Source organism: Myotis myotis, unplaced genomic scaffold, assembly GCF_014108235.1.
Source record: "Myotis myotis isolate mMyoMyo1 unplaced genomic scaffold, mMyoMyo1.p scaffold_m19_p_2, whole genome shotgun sequence".
NCBI classification, from domain to species: Eukaryota; Metazoa; Chordata; class Mammalia; order Chiroptera; family Vespertilionidae; genus Myotis; species Myotis myotis.
This window is the reverse complement of record NW_023416324.1, coordinates 68,909,609-68,925,847: the sequence shown is the minus strand read 5'-3', so window position 1 is coordinate 68,925,847 and position 16,239 is coordinate 68,909,609. Positions and strand designations below refer to the sequence as shown.

Sequence of the window (16,239 nt, the reverse complement as noted above, 5' to 3'; positions counted from 1 at the left end):
AGAGGCGATTGCCCCCGGCAGGCAGAGAGGAGGGGAGGGAGCCGGAGGAGAAAAGAAGGCGGCCCCCCCCGCCCCCCCCCGCCCCCCCCCCCCCCCCGCGGCCGGCTGCAAGGGGCGGGGTCAGTGGGAAGGGGCGGGGTTAGGGCAGGGCAGGTGGGCGGGGCCGGCGGCAGCGCCCGGGGCTGCAGGTCCGCGGCCGGACGGTAGAGGCCTCCCTTCCGAGGAGGAGGCGGCGGGGGACGCTCCCCGCTGGGCTCCACTCCCCGGCGCGTCCTTCGCTGCGAGGTCCGGGCCGGGCGGCCCAGTGTGCGTTTCCCCGCCCGCCCTCCTCCTCCCGCAGGTGGCAGCGCCCGTACTTCCGAGGTGAGAGTCTCCCCGGCGCCGGGCCCTGCTGGGGGCGGGTGCTCGCGCGTGCGGGGTCTCAGCTCGCGCTGGAGGCTGCTCGGCGGGGCTTCCCCGCGGGAGCGCGGCGGCGGCGGCGGCTCCCGAAGCCCCGGGAGCGGAGCGGGGGAGGCGAGGCGTGGAGGCCCCGCGGCCCCGATGGGGTTTGTGTGCAGTTGGGGCCCGCGGCTCGGGGAGCGCGGGTTCTCACGCCGCGAGTGGGCAGGAGGCTGGTGGACTCAGCCCCGGGCACAGCCTTGCCCACCGCCGGCCCCGGGAGGGCGAGGAGAGGCGGGCGGCGGGTCCCGCATTGAGGGCCGCGGGGGGTGCGGCGGCCTGAGAGCGGGGCCGGGCGGGACGCCCCGAGCGAGCGGGGAGCCAGTGCGCCCGGCCCTGCCGCACCCCTCAGCCCGCAGGGGGACCCGCGCGCCCTCCAGCCTCTCGCCTCGCTGTCATGTCCCGGCAAAGTGTGTGCCGCTGCGCGGTGCTCATGGGGAGAGAGACCCAAAGCCTATTCCTGGGTGGGATTCGAATTTGAAAAAATACATAATTTTTTTCCTACTTTTGTCGCGGGGACTTGCCTATCTGGCTCCCCATCTTGTCCACGAGATCTCCCCTCCCCCGAACTTTCACTCTTCTCCTCGGAAATGAGAGCAAAGGGGGGCGGAGGCCCGGCTCGCGCACAGCACACCCTCCTCCCGGCGCTGGCTGTCGGCCCCGCGCGTCCGTAGCTTCCGGCCCTCGGTCACCCCAACGCCCTGTGCAGACGGGGGCGCGAGGTTTCCTGCGGGCGATTCTGACGGCGACCCTCACGCCGAGCCGCTAGGAGGTGTGATGCCCGTGCGTCCTGGAGGCGGATGATGCGTAAGCCCCTTCCGGACGCGCTGTCTTACAAGGAAACATCTGAGCCGCCAGTAAGGAGCACTTCTAATTCACACACCAAAAGATATTTTGCGATTGGTTGACATCTGTCAAAATGCTGAGAGAGGGAGTAGCATTTATCACTGTGCAGGCATTTGCCAGTACTCACTGAAGCCCCGTAGGACGCAGGAGGGTTTTGTTTTATTCCTGTTCTTTCACCTAAACCGAGGAGCAGAAATGTTATGTGACCCGCCCCGTGGTCCATCATAAGTCAGTGGGAGAGTTCTATCTATGAAACCAAACATCTTCTGAAACTGGAATAATTGAAAAAGTGAGGAAACTAGAGATGTTTATACCTCTATTGTGAAAGATAAGTCATCTGCTGGTTTAGATGAGAGACCATATGCTTTTAGCACAAGTGTTGAATGTATACAATGATCAATTTATATCAGGAATGGAAGTCAGGTGAATTTCCTGTAAAACTCCACTCTTAATGACTACTACTTACTCATGGGTATTAAAGGCTAATTATATCAAGAATCACTTGAAACAAATGATTAGGTTTCAAAGTATGGCTAGGGCCCTAATGAATGAATTCTGAAATCTAAAGTAACCCAAATCTAAGCAAATGCTTTAAACTTGGTATTATATAAGAAGTTTGATTTACATAGACCAACTCCTGTTAGTTTTACAGCGGACTCTGTATGTGTTGACCCTTGATATGGTTTTCTTTTCTTCATTTATTAGTAAGTTATTCCTTACCTACTATGGGCCCTCCACTTCCCTATGACATTGAACATGATCCCTATAGGCATTTAATAAATCATTGTTAAAATGTACCTAAAACATGTATATCCTCTAGCTCCAAAAAACTCAAGTAGGAGGAGTATGAAAGAGTTAAAAACTGCGCATTTCATTTATACAAATGGAAAGTTGTTTGGCTACTCTCAAGTAGTAAGTCAAGGGAAGAAAATAAATTAGAAATCAGAAAGTTTTCTCCACACTGTGCCCTATTCACAGTACTGTGTTTTTTCCCTTAAAAATTTTAAAACAAAAGTTTTGAAGGACTTGCATGACTGAAGAGATTAGCAACATTCTTTTAATTATGTTAGAATGTAAAGTTTTCATAAAAAGGTTTAACTTTTAATATGGTATGCTGGACTCTGGTTTTATGTGAATGAAAGCACTATATTTTTAGATAAAATAAAAACCACATATTCTCCAACCCATCCACCCACACACACACAACCTGAAGTAATAATTGCCTGCAATTAAGGCAAGCAAACAAAATACATCCCAAGTAGCCACAAATTCACCTGGTTAAAATTCATTGTTTTAACTAAAATAGAAAAACATATACCATGTGTTTATCCCAATTATTTGTAGTTTTAATTTTTCTTGGATAATGCTTGAAGTCATTCACAACAATGCCAAGGTCCTTGAATAAAGACATTTTTGTGTGAAATCTGTAAAATGCACCTAAAGAATGTAAAATTTTGTGAAGTATGATAATAGAAGCCAAGATGTTAAGAATAATTTTATCCTTAACATTCATAATGTGCTGTAGGGCTGAAACTATGTAATCGTGCTGTAACTATGACTAACCGTCAACTATAACAGAACATACACATTTTAACAACTGTGTTTTAGCAACTATACCAGAACTTACCCGTACATTTCAGTGTATCCTTATCCCACTTGCCGTCTTGGAAGGCTGTCACTTATTGCATTACTGCCATTGCTCAAGCCTGTTTTGGAGCTGTTCTTTGGGTGCTGTTTTCAGAACCCACAGCACATCTTGTTAAAAAGCTTTGTAGATGGTAAGTTGTCTTCCTTTGAAGACCTTCAGTCCCATGAAGAGTAAGGTGGGTCATCAAGGCATGGTAATATAATTGGGGTCAAAACAATCGGAAAGACATTAGATGACTTTCTTGAGTAACTTTTAAACTGGTTCTAAAGTCATTATACAAACATAGTTTGAATGATGGCAGTGCCATTGGAATAAAGCTGCCAATGGATAGCTTTAAGAAAAGTACTCATTTGGAGTTATACATTCTTTGATTGTCAATGAATTACTACTTAACCATCATATATACGTATAGTACATTGGTATGCAGTATAGAGACAGTACTTTAGAAAGTTATATTGTCAAGAATTTTATTAATCTGGATTTTATGAGAGTTCACTTTTGCTACTATGATTACAAGCTAAGTTCTAAATATGGAAGTGGGTAGGAGAAATTCAAGATATAATGGACTAAAATCAGGACTGTCCTACGTAGTTCTACAGACATAGTGCTCCACATTCTTTGAAATATAAGAGAATCATACTCAATTAAGAAATAAGACTTAACCTGTATTTTATTTAGTGAGCAAGGCATTGGCCATTACCAAAAATCTCAGTAATCCTTAGACTGTAGATGAAGTCTAACTTGTTGGATAAAACATTTGTCATTTTAGTAGTTGGTTGTGAATATAGACCCTAAAGTACATATGTAGTAAAACCACTGTGTACTGCTTTAAGTTAGTAATATGCTATCTACTGTACAAAACACAGAATCATGAAATTCCTCATCAACTGAGTTTAAACTCTTTATTATATTCAAGACTAGAATATGGGAGAGGAGATAGAAAGACACTCAAGGAAAAGAGAGAGTGGGAGAGGGAGAAAAGTAGGTCATGAGGCTTTTGAATCATAATTAGTTGAATTCATCTGAGGGAAGAGTTTACAAGAGCTTGCCAGAAACCACCAGCAAACAATTTAAAATCTGAGGAAATAGATATGGCTCAGTGGTTGAGCGTTAATCTAAGAACCAGGAGGTCATGGTTGATTCCAGGTCAGGGCATAAGCCTGGGTTGTAGGCTCCATCCCCAGTAGGGGGCGTGTAGGAGGCAGCCAATCAGTGATTCTGTTTCATCATTGATGTTTCTATCTCTTTCCCTTCCTCTCTGAAATAAAAAAATATATATATTTAAAAATAATAATAAGATCTGAGGAAATAATTCAACTGCAACTAAGACTACATGGAGAACCAAGAAAAGCAGATAGAATGTAATTAGCCAAATAGGAAACTTTCTAAGAGTTCAGATCTAATATCCAATATAATAAAAGAGAAACATGCAAATTAACTATCCCTCCACTATGCTCAAGCCACGCCCACAAGTCATGCCCACCAGCCAATCAGGAGTGAGTATGCAAATTAACCCAACTAAGTTGGCTGCAGCCACGGAGCTGGAGTGAGCAGGAGGCTTGGGTTTCCCCCAGCAATGGAGTAAACCAAGCTTCCCACCTGCCCTGGCCGGCTACAAAGTTTCAATTATAGAAAATAAATACCAGAGAAAAAAAAAGGAGAGGCTGGGAGCTTGGGTCGCCAGGGGGCGTGGCCAGCCTGAAAACGGCCCTCAGCCCCTCACCCAGGCTGGCCAGGCACCCCAGTGGGGACCCCCACCCTGAAGGGAGTGTGGCCAGGCTGAAAACAGCCCTCAGCCCCTCACCCAGGCTGGCCAGGACCCCCAGCAGGACCCCCACCCTGATCTGGGACACCCTTCAGGGAAAACCAGCCAGCCCCCACCTGTGCACCAGGCCTCTATCCTATAAAATAAAAGGATAATATGCAAATTGACCCTAACAGCAGAATGACTGGGAATGACTGGTCACTATGACACACGCTGACCACCAGGGGGCAGACGCTCAATGCAGTAGCTGCCCCTGGTGGTCAGTGCGCTTCCACAGGGGGAGTTCTGCTCAGCCACAAGCCAGGCTGATGGCTTCCAGCACAGTGATGGTGGCGGGAGCTCCCGGGCTGCCAGGGGGATGTCTGACTGCCAGCTTAGGCCCGATCCCCCCAGTGAGTGGGCCTAAGCCAGCAGGTGGACATCCCCTGAGGGGTCCCAGACTGCGAGAGGGCACAGACCAGGCTGAGGGACCCCCCTGAGTGCACAAAATTCGTGCACTGGGGAGGGGGTGGGTCCTCTCAGTCCAGCCTGCACCCTCTACAATCTGGGACCCCTCTCACAATCCAGGATTGCTGGCTCCCAACCGCTCGCCTGCCTGCCTGCCTGATTGCCCCTAACCGCTTCTGTCTGCCGGCCTGATCACCCCCTAACCACTCCCCTGCCAGCATGATCGAAGCCTAACTGCTCCCCTGCCGACCCAATCACCCTCAACTGCCCTCCCCTGCCTGCCCGGTCACCCCCAACTGCCTTCCCCTGCTGCCCTGGTCGCTTCTAACTGCCCTCCCCTGTTGGCCTGATTGCCCACAACTGCCCCCCCTGCCAGCCATCTTGTGGCTGTGGGCGCTGCCATCTTTGAGGGTGTGGCTGTCAATTAGCATATTCCCTCCTTATTGGATGTAGGCGCCACCATCTTTGAGGACGTGACAGTCAATTAGCATATTCCCTCCTTATTGGCTGTGGGCGCTGCCATCTTTGTGATAGCGTGAGGGTCAATTAGCATATTACCTCTTTATTAGTTAGGATAGAGGGTCAGGATCATTAGTGATTAGCCGGGATCCAGACCATAATGATCAGGAGAGATCAAGACCAGCAGATAAAGAGAAAAGACCTTGCTTAAACTGAATGTTGCAAATGCTGATGCACTTAATATAGGGAAGGTCAGCCAGCAAAGAAATAGGGCAACAGTTACAAAGCAATAAATATGTTTCTGTCTTTCACCCGAGTTAGACTGGGTGGAGATTAATCAAGTTTGAGCTGAGAGAGAAAAAATATCCTTGCCATGGCTGGTGGGTTCAGTGGTTAGAGTGTCAAACTGCACACCAAAGGGTCATGAGTTCGATTCCTGGTCAAGGGCATGTACCTGGGTTGCAGGTTCAAGCCCCAGCCTTGGTTGGGGTGTGTGCAGGAGGCAACCAGTAAATGTCTTTCTTACATTGATGTTTCTCTCTCTTTCCTCCCTCCCTTCTGCTTTCTTTAAAAATTAATGGAAAAATATCCTTGGATGAGGATTGGCAAAAAAAGAAGAAGAAGAATGTCCTTATGACAACCATTTATAAGATCTGGAACTTTACATCCTGCCTGCTTTGATGAGCATGGTTGTTGCCCAGAAATTAGGAAAGGGAACCTGCTGGGCCCTAGATACCAGGTTCACATATCTAACTAAAGGGTCAGGGACCAAGGTGGACAGATCCAATTCCAGATCTTTTTTAGGGAAAGACCCTCAACTGTTTGTCTGTTAGGTAGACAAAACAGCTCCAACATTTTATGTGACAAGTACAAGAGAGAATCAGGTACCCAGCAAACCTCAATAAATAATGACAATTGTGGAAAAACAAGTGACAGTGATGCTGGCCTTTCTTTGGAACCAGATAGCCTAACCATCATGCCTGCTCATCTTCTATAGACGTAAGAACATCCAAACATTTCTTAACTTGAATCTGTTAAATTTTGTATATAGTGTTTATAGCTTCAGGATTAGGGTGGAAGATTCTTAGCACGGCCCAGTAAATTGTAATAGAAGTTGGATTAGTGTAGCTTAAAGCCCATCTCTTTCAGATGGAAAGGTTCCTGGCTTTCAGTTTATAAAATTAACTTGTGAATCCAGACTATAGAAAAGGTGGGAATTTGCCCTAAGAATTGGGAAGAATCATGTGTAGAAAGAATCCTGGACCAGGAGAGGGGACTACATTCACCATGTACTAATTGTGTTACTTGAGGCAAATTTTAGTTTTCCTCATAGGCAAAATGTATATAATAGTAGCACCCAGTGGGTCTACTTCAAAGTGTAGTTTTGAGCCTTGTTCGAGATGAAGTAAAAGGAGTGATTTATTTTATTAAGTGCTGTGCATGTGTAGGATTTTGTGTGCCACAACCCAGATTTTATAGGTGAAGGTAAGAGCCATAGTCCTCGAGCTGTCCAGATATAAATATAAATGCAGATGGAACCCCCCTTTGGCAACGTGAGAGAATAGGCTAGTTTTAGCATGCATACTAGACACAAGTGAATAATTAGTCATTACTTCTCCTTTCTCAGATTCATAAGAAGTACTCTGATGCCACTGCAAGAGATTAAAAAAAAAATCGTAAAGACCTGCTGGATGAAAAGAAACCTGCTAGCTCACTTCATACTATTAAGTCCAGATCTTCAGCACAATAAAGGGACAATCTCCATGTGGACAAAACTGGTTAGACTTCCAGGCCGTGATTCTCATATCTCGGAAGTTCTTCTTTTCTTAGAGATTTATGAATCCCTTTGCCACTTACCTATCTTAGAGGAGATCAGGAAGCTGGCTGGAGTTCTACATATTGGTTTGATTGGTCAGCTGTGAACATTTTTTGCAATTGCTATTCTTCCCACAGCAGCAACCATTTTTGCTGCAGACACAGTGAGACTGGGGTCCATTTAAAAAACATTGACACGTGTGTCTTTCATTTTCTCTTACTTTCCTCTGTGTATTTAAAAGGCATAGAGGCTGCTATGGAAAGGGCATTGGCTATTCTATCTCACAGAAACACCAGATACAGACAGCATCACTGGCTCCCACTATGGGGATGCCTCCTAGAGAGGAGGGGATCATGGGAGGGGTTTCCTGGGATATTATGGCCCAGTATACGCTCATCCTTCCTTCTGTTGAGTTTCAGAATCTACCCTACTAAAGAGTAAAACCACTGACCTTTGTTCAAAGTCAGGATTAGAGGGGTGTTTTCTGGAGGTTTGTTGAGAATTCTCCACACAGTAACACTTCATAAATTCACATTGTGTGCAGCACAATGAATTTGAGCCAGTAAAATGTATTGGCTAAGGAAAGGGGCATTGGATTCAGACAATCTCTGTTTGGATATCAGATCTGCTACTTTACTCGTTGATTGGCTTGGGCATGTTTCTTTTTCTCTCTGAACCACAGTTTCTTAACTTGCAAAATGACAATAGTAACAGAATCTACTATTAAGGATTGTTGTGCGTGAGGTGTATGCTCACCAAAGGGAGCTATATTATTAGGCTGGGAGGGTGAGAGAGGAATATAAAGAAATAGAAGGAAAATTCCTATCTTCAAGAAACTTATGGTGTAGTTGAAAGGGACTGAATAAAACAAACAAACAAACAAACAAACAAAAAACCTGACATGACCGTATATGACAGAGTGCCAAAAGTCCGTGCTGCAGATAACGAAGAGTTCAGCATTCTGCCAAGGACTAGGATGATGGGTGAAAGGTTTCAAGATAGGCTTGTGAATTTCTCTCTGGGATTCTCAAACTGGGTGGGACTCATATATGTATAGTGGAATGGAGAAGGCATCCAGATGGCAAAGAGAAGGAGTGATGGGAACATATAACACAGAAAGGGTGGGAGTATGCCAGAGTGGAAAGAAAACCAGCATTTGAAACAGATAGATAAGCATGAGAATCCTATCCTATCTCTTCTGTGGGATCTTGGTTGAATGCCTACTTTGACTTCTTTAGCCTCAGTTTCTACAGTCTTAAAATTGATACAATCATATCTCACCTAATTGAAGGACTTAAATGAGATGTTTACAATGCCTAATATGTTGCCTGGCACCTCATAACTGTTCAATAAAATGAAGATAACGCATATGGTGTTTTCAGTGTACAGTGGGAGAGCTGTCTGCCTGAAGAGCTGTCTTGCCTTGCGTAGGCTAATAGTGGAAAACAAACAGGAAATGGCCAGTTATGGGCAGGGTAGAGAGGAGGCTTAAAGGTAATTTAAGGAGTTGGACCTGTTACAGGCTATCAGAGCTTTCAAGGCTTTCCAGTAAAATGGGGTTTATGATAGTTAATCTCAAGGCACTCTGAAGGCTGTGTTGGAGGTAGGAAGAAATTTACTCAAGCATTAGAAAGGTGATAAGGATCTAGATTAGGATAGTAGCAGGGTTACCAGACCGGGCTGGTAGGTCTCTAAAGTTTCATAAAAGGAGCTTAGGCCCCAGCAGTGTGGTGTGAAGGAACCTTTGTTTTGTTTTGATTTGATTTTTCATAGACCCCTAATATTTAGTGTCAGTTGTCCCGAGTAAAACGGCTATACTATATAGATCCACAACTATGGAAAATAGAACTCACTCAATATCCAGGGACTGTAAAAGGTGAGAAGTCACTTCAATGCTAAACAAACCCTAGAACTTGCTCTAGCTTTTAAAATAGCACTTTTAAATTAGCTCCTTTCCCCTTCCTGTTGATGCAGATGGATGTGTGCCTATCATTGGTTTTCAGGAAGACATGAGCACAGATCATTTATAGCTGTCTGGAGTTTGAGGTTAGGATTGTAATACCAAGTGGCATTGGGTTAAGTAGGGAGGATGCTGTCAGCAAAATGGTGATTTTGATAACTTTATTTGGTGACATTTTGATTTGGATGAGAAAATTCTGTTATTTCCCTAGGGCTTAGAAGGGATTTAATTAAAACACAAACCTAGGAAATAGTTTTGGATACTAGGGAATTCATTTATATTGTCTCTCATTCTCTCCTCGCCTCTCTCTCTCTCTCTCTCTCTCTTTTTTTTTTCTGTCCATAGTAGCTTTGTAATGGGAGAATACATGGTACATAATAGTAATTCTAAAGAAAGTCGCACTGATTATATAGATACCAGTTTTAAAAATGTGCCCTGGCCGGGTAATTCAGTTGATTAAAGCATTACCACGGTTGCAGGTTTGATCCTCGGTCAGGGCACATGCAGGAGTCAACCAATGAATGCATGAATGGGAGAAACAGCAACTCAGTTTCTCTCTCTCTGTTTCTCTCTCTCCCTCTCTCCATTCCTCTCTTTCAAATCAGTTAAAACAAACAAACAAACACACACATAAGGAAATCCAAAGTGCCTATTATTGTTCAATGGTAGGCCTTACACATACTAAGCAGGAAAGGATAACTACCCTACCACTGATTTGCTGAATGTTGGTGTTCTCATTTGGCTGTAAGGGCAACATGGTAATAACTCTTGGGAGTCATAATAGTTAATTGTGGCCAAGCATTGCTTCCCTTGGAAGGAGGATGCACATGCAAAGGGATGTGCACGATGGTTGATGAACACGGGAAGGAGATAAGTGACAAAGGAAAAGGCAGGCCCTGTGAGGTTAGAGGCAAAGCAAGCTGGTTTAGTCCTGTCACTGCTGAGCAGGGGCAAGGAGTGTGTTTCATTTCTTGTCTCCTGAGTTTATTTAAATCACCTGCTGGGGTGGGGATAGTAGGGGAGAAAGCATGACATTATAAGGCTGATTAAGATGCAGATTATATCCGGCTCCTGACACTCCCTTTCACTCCAGCCTGGAAAAAGAAGATTGCAGAAGAAACCTGCTCTAAGGGAAGGAAGGGAAGAAAGCAAAAGACACCTACCCGCTTCTGAATGAAAGATTTTCTGAATATATATTATTTTTGGATTTCTGGTATCCATGCCACCCAAACTGATCGTACAGAGCAGCTCCTGGCTGAAACGCTGGCCAGAGGGTTTGGACCAGGGGCAGGTGACATTGGGCAGGGGGTCTTTAGGATGCTGCTGGCATTAATTTTGCTGAAGGGGCCTCATCAGATACCAAGTCTCCCCTCTCCCATGGGTGACAGGCATTGGGCCTTGGAGAGGGCCTCAATGCAGATTTCAGCCTTCTCCCCCGCCTCCAGCCCCTCAGCTTTCAGCTCCTGCGGTGGGACCCTCTCTCTTCCTCCTTTTTTCAATTAAATGAATTAATTACCAGGCATTTAACTTTTTGCCAGACTTTTTCATTATGCCCAGAGTTGTTGCTGAGCGGCAAAGGGAAGTAATAACATTCACAGTGAGGGGCAAATCCTGTTAATGAACAAATTAAAGTTCAAACAGTGATTCAAGTTCACAACCTCTCCGTGGCTCTTCTCTTTAATAAGAGTTATATATGTTACTTTCCTTGCTCTTTTCTCCCTTTTATTACTTTTTAAGCTTTTCATCAACACTGCCGGGGCATATCTGAGGCTCCCAACCTTTCAGCTCTGACAAGGACTTGAGCAGTTATAATCCCGTCTTAATTTGGCAACTTTTGTAAAACACATAAAGGGCCCAGGGGCACCCTTGGTCACCAGGGCCCCCAGTGACCCACCTCCCGCCTGGGCTGCCTGGGCCACTCTAAGTTTGCATTCCTCTCTGGCAGTCAGGTTCTTACAACTCGGCTTCCCAACCTCAGGGCATAGTCTGGAGGGCTGACCACCAGTGTCTGAGCCCTTGTGTCTCTCCCTTCCCTCTTCAGTGGTTCTTTCCACCCATTTGTTTACAGCGCTTGGGGGAAGTGGACGCAGTGAGGAGAGGGACCAGTCTCGGGACTAAAAGCTAGGAGCCTTTATGGGGAAAGGTGTTTGAGGTAGGAAGGATGCCTGACCGCCTCCCCACTACCATTACCAAACACTGCTCCCTGCTGGCCGGGCTGAGGGACCGTGACTGGAAAGACGGGAAAACCCAACCATCTTTGGCCCTGAAATGGGGGAAGGCCAGAACCTGGCTGGAAGGAGCCCCCAGAGGTGTCTGGAGCCTGCCTACTTCTCCTCCCCCTCTACTTATTTATTTACTTAATTTGGTACTGTGGATTGTGTGGGGGTCTTTTCCACCTCCGTGCCTGGCTTCTCACCACGGTCCCCAAGCGTGGCTTGATATAATCACCATGACAACTGCAATCTAGGAGCATACACATAATAGAGATGAAATAGACAAAAGATTAGCATGCCATGAAAAGTACAATAAGTTTCTTATTTAGCATTTAGATAACTGTCTTTCCTTCGGAGCAGGCTTCAAAGTTGAAGCCAGTTTAGACCAAGAGGATTAATTCTTTCTCCCACATGCTTCATTGAATCTCTCATTACCAAACTTTGTCTGTATTGATGTAAGATTTGATTGAAGATTAGAGCATTTAGCAAATCTTGCTTTTCTGCATGTATCAGGTCCTTTCAAGCACGGATCGCGGTGCCCAGTGGTCAATACCCTTACTTTTATCCAGTGTCTGCTTCATTTAAACTTAATCAACTCCATCAATGAACTGGAACAGGGAAACGTCCCTGCGGTAAGAATGTTGTGCTTTTGTGGGATAATTCTTTGCTCTTTCCCGATCCGTTGGCGTTAAACCTAAAATTGCACTATGATGAAGTTTTTTTTTTTAATCAATATGATAATGACAATTGAGCCCGAACGCTCTGGTAGGACTTAGAGTAGAGCATGATCTGGCCTCCATTACCAAAACAACTTCTGGTCCTGCGTTAGACTGCCTCCTTTTGTGTGGCTTTAATACCTTTCCTTTCCTGACATTGAATATTGCTCAAGCTGGAAAATGATGCATCTTTGTAGGGAAGGCTCATATGTCACAGCCAGAAAGTGAAGCAGACCGATTGGTTGTGTGAATTATCTGACTTGCTGCAGTGAATTATTTGCACTGTTTCCCTACCTAGTCAACAAGTTCCTGAGGTATAGTAGAGATCAATCAAAACTGACAGCCCGCGTGTGAAGGCTTTACTGTGTAAATCTGGCGCACTCATCCTGGCCATGCCGGCCCTGGCATCTGTATATCATTTTTATACTGCTACCAGTAGAGCAATTTCAAAAGTATTTGCAAGGAAAATGCGTGTCCCCATCTGTTCCTAGAAGCATAAATGTGCCACCTTCGGAGGGTTTTCACTGGTAATCATATCTTTAATGATCAACAGACTAGTGATATATATTTTTCCATAAAATGGGGTTTTCTTTACTTTATTGTGATTGGCTAGAATAAATAGCTTTTCCATATGTTAGGGAGATAAAATATAAGATTAGCAGAGGTCGTTTGTTAGATAGTAAACAAAAGAAACAATTCATTCCAAATAATCTTTGAAAAGAAGCTCCAGCAAAATTAAGTTGCAATAACAGAGCGTCTAAGGCCCCCGATCAGAAACAGACCTTGTTCCTCCTTGGAAAAGGAGCCGTTTAAGAGCAGAAACTCGGAGTGTTCTCGGGGACTCTGGTGGCTTATTCTCCGAGGCAGAGTAGGGGAGGAGCAGGATAAGGAGAGGGTAGAATAATACTTACTTGTTCTCTTCTGTTTTAAGGTTGTATTTCCTTTCCCTGTATTTTACCTGCTATTTGCCCACCCTTATTGCAGAACCCTGAGTAAATTGATGGTGGTGTGTTCAGAAAGGAGGAAAGTGCCAACTTGCTGAATCCTCTTCAGGTCTACAAGGAGATGGGGATTGTTCATGTACTTTAAATAAAAGTTGGCTTCCTCTGTTGGAGATTTATTTTCTTCCATAGAAAAGGGTGACTTCAGATGGTGGAGCAAAGTATGGGTCTTTATGTGAAATTCCAAAGCCATGCAAAAGGCGTCTGGACATAGCCACGACCCACCAGAAAACCCCAGGAGTGTTCTTAGTGATCTAGTTCCGTCTGTATAGGTTACAGTCTGTGGATACAATCAGGCCCTGACCACAGTCCCACCTCCACATATGCACCCACGCATGTATTCTCCACATTCAGCACCCAAGACCACCCTGCCCGCCCCCCCCCCCCCCCCGGTCCCAGGCCTTCACCACCCTATTGTCTGTGTCCATGGCACTTTTCTTTTTTCTTTCCAGAGTTAGAAGAGAACCAGCCCCCTGTTCCACAAAGGACTGACGTTAGTTTCAGGACACCTGAATCTGAAGAATGCTTCAGCCTTTGAGCTCCAGAAAATAAGTGCAGAGCAACTTAGACCCATTTCTACAAGTCAAGAATTGAGAAGGAGATGGGGAGGAGTGGTTCTCACTAAACACTGAGAACAGGGTCAGTTAGTAGGTTAATTGTTAAGCTGGTGCTTTATTCTTTACTGTATGCATTGTTATTGACTTTTTTCCTCCTTGGAGTAATGGAGGAAAGCTTTGACTTTTCTGTATATCTTACCCTCTCACACACACACAGAATTTTTTGCTCTCTCCAGATTCCTACTGCTCTCACTGCAGCAGGAGTGTATGATTGTTTCAAAGTGGGAAATACGGTCATCAGGCCAGTCCCAAGCAGAAAGTCTCTGTTGGCATGTTAGACCTAACTTATGTTAATTTCTGGCCCCAGTGAGACTTGGAAATAACTGACATTGCAGTAGAAAAATAACTCATCCCAGGACTATGGCCAGAAGAAGATGGGAGAGCCACTCTCAAACAATTTTCTTTTAAAATTTCCTCTTGCCCTTGCTGGTTTGGCACAGTGGATAGAGCGTCAGCCTGCGGACTGAAGGGTCCCAGGATTCTGGCCAAGAGCACACGTCCAGGTTGTGGGTTCAGTCCCCAGTAGGGGGCATGCAGGAGGCAGCCAATTAATGGTTCTCTCTCATCATTGATGTTTCTATCTCTCTCCCTCTCCCCTCCTCTCTGAAATCAATACAAATATTTTTTTAAAAATTTCCTCTTAATTTTAAAAACATAATCTTACAGGCTGGATTGCATGTAGGCAGACATAGACCATGTAACATTAACAAGTAGATCACACTTTGCCTGGTCTGAAACTAGATTATAGTATTGCAATTTAGACTAAAAGAAAGGAAAGTTATACTCATGGTTTCTATGCTGTGTTATGATACACTGCAGATTGCAGTCTTCAGTGAATTTGCTTGCCACAAGGAAATTCTGGCATGTGTTATGTATGAAAGATGATTTGCACTCAGTTCAAAGAATTGAACTTCCAGATATCTATGTATTTTACTTTGGAACCCATTTTGCATCGAGTTTCTGTGTGTGTGTGTGTGTGTGTGTGTGTGTGTGTGTGTGTGTTCATAAAAATGAAAGGAAGTGAAAAACTCATGAACTGATTTTGTGTAGAAGGAATAAATCTGTGACGTTTGCTCCTTCCCTGTCCAGGATGGCAAGGCTGTTGCTACTACAGTTGGGACGTTTCCCACTCCTCGCTTCTGTTCTCCCCAGGGCCCTGTCTGACACAGAAGCTTCTGTCAGAAACGTTGCTGTCCACACCCGCGTGGAAGACATCTGCAGAGCTCGCCTTTGGGGCTCCTGTTGGCTGAGGCTTTGAACCATAGAACTGCATGTATCCAAGGGTTTCCTAAACCCTAGATTGGAGTCATTTGCAGCACATAGTCTGATGCTGCTTCAAAACCATAGACCCGGGATACATCTACATCCATAGCGGAGATGGAAGTCTTGGCAACTATAGGATAAAGACTGAAAATTTTAAAAACAAACACACTGTGTTCAGGGTTAAAACTACCTGTATTCACAATGCTGTCTCTTTCCCTCTACAGTCTTACTGCCACCAAGCAACCACATCAATCTGGGCTTATTTCCCTGATAATGGACTTAATTCCAGATAAACTATTAGATAGCTATGTATAACAATATTCTTTGTTATCCAGTTTTATGGAAACAAAATGTCCTCCCATCTTAGAGGAAAATATTGAACCTAAACTCAGATATTTGAAAACAGATAATTTAATAAAGTGTTAATTTGCATATACTGTCTCATGATCATAATGTGCATAAGTATGTTATAGCATTTGTTTTTTAGGTGCCTCTTAACAACACAGGGTTGAAACAGGCAGCTTGGTGTCTTGGAAAGAAATTCAGGTTTTTTTTTTAAATAAGCTGAAGGAAATGGCTCTTTTGATTAAAGGAAAATAAGCTCAATTGATAGTTAAGACCAAATGAACTTTAACATTTTAGAACCAATCCTGAAGTTAAATTACCAATAAAATGCCACCTGGATCTTAAAAATGCAAAGGTGTTTAAAATGATCAAAAAATGAAAAATTTGGGGGAATTGAAATTTCTTTTTTGTTTCTCCTCACTCTAAACAGCATAGTAGTAATACTTTGGTCATCCCTGGCTTTTATTTGAGGATTTTCATCTTGTTTCTGAAGGAAATAGCAGAAAATCATCTTGTATAGTTAATAGCCTCATTCTAAAGAACGGAATTTCCGGTCAGAATTTCTACAAGCACCCTTGTTTCTGGGCACTGAAAAGAGATGTGTTTTTAATTTGAGGTCAGAACAACTGGGTTAAGATCTGGAGACAACCATGAGTTTTCCCCTTGGGGGGAGAGGGAAGAGGAAGGAAGCAAAATTAGTTTTGC

At 44.6% G+C, this 16,239-nt stretch overlaps 1 long non-coding RNA gene across 2 annotated transcripts; it reads left to right on the top strand.

The window, feature by feature from the left end:
• The first annotated feature begins 229 nt into the window (after positions 1–229).
• Positions 230–15,905, top strand: LOC118677308. Of its 2 annotated transcripts, none has more exons than XR_004974366.1 (3): positions 230–363; positions 13,762–13,948; positions 15,016–15,904. It is a non-coding gene; the product is annotated as an uncharacterized LOC118677308 (long non-coding RNA). The 2 variants fall into 2 exon arrangements; XR_004974367.1 differs by lacking the exon at positions 230–363 and adding an exon at positions 9,128–12,224 and having other exon boundaries at positions 15,016–15,905.
• Positions 15,906–16,239: the final 334 nt, after the last annotated feature.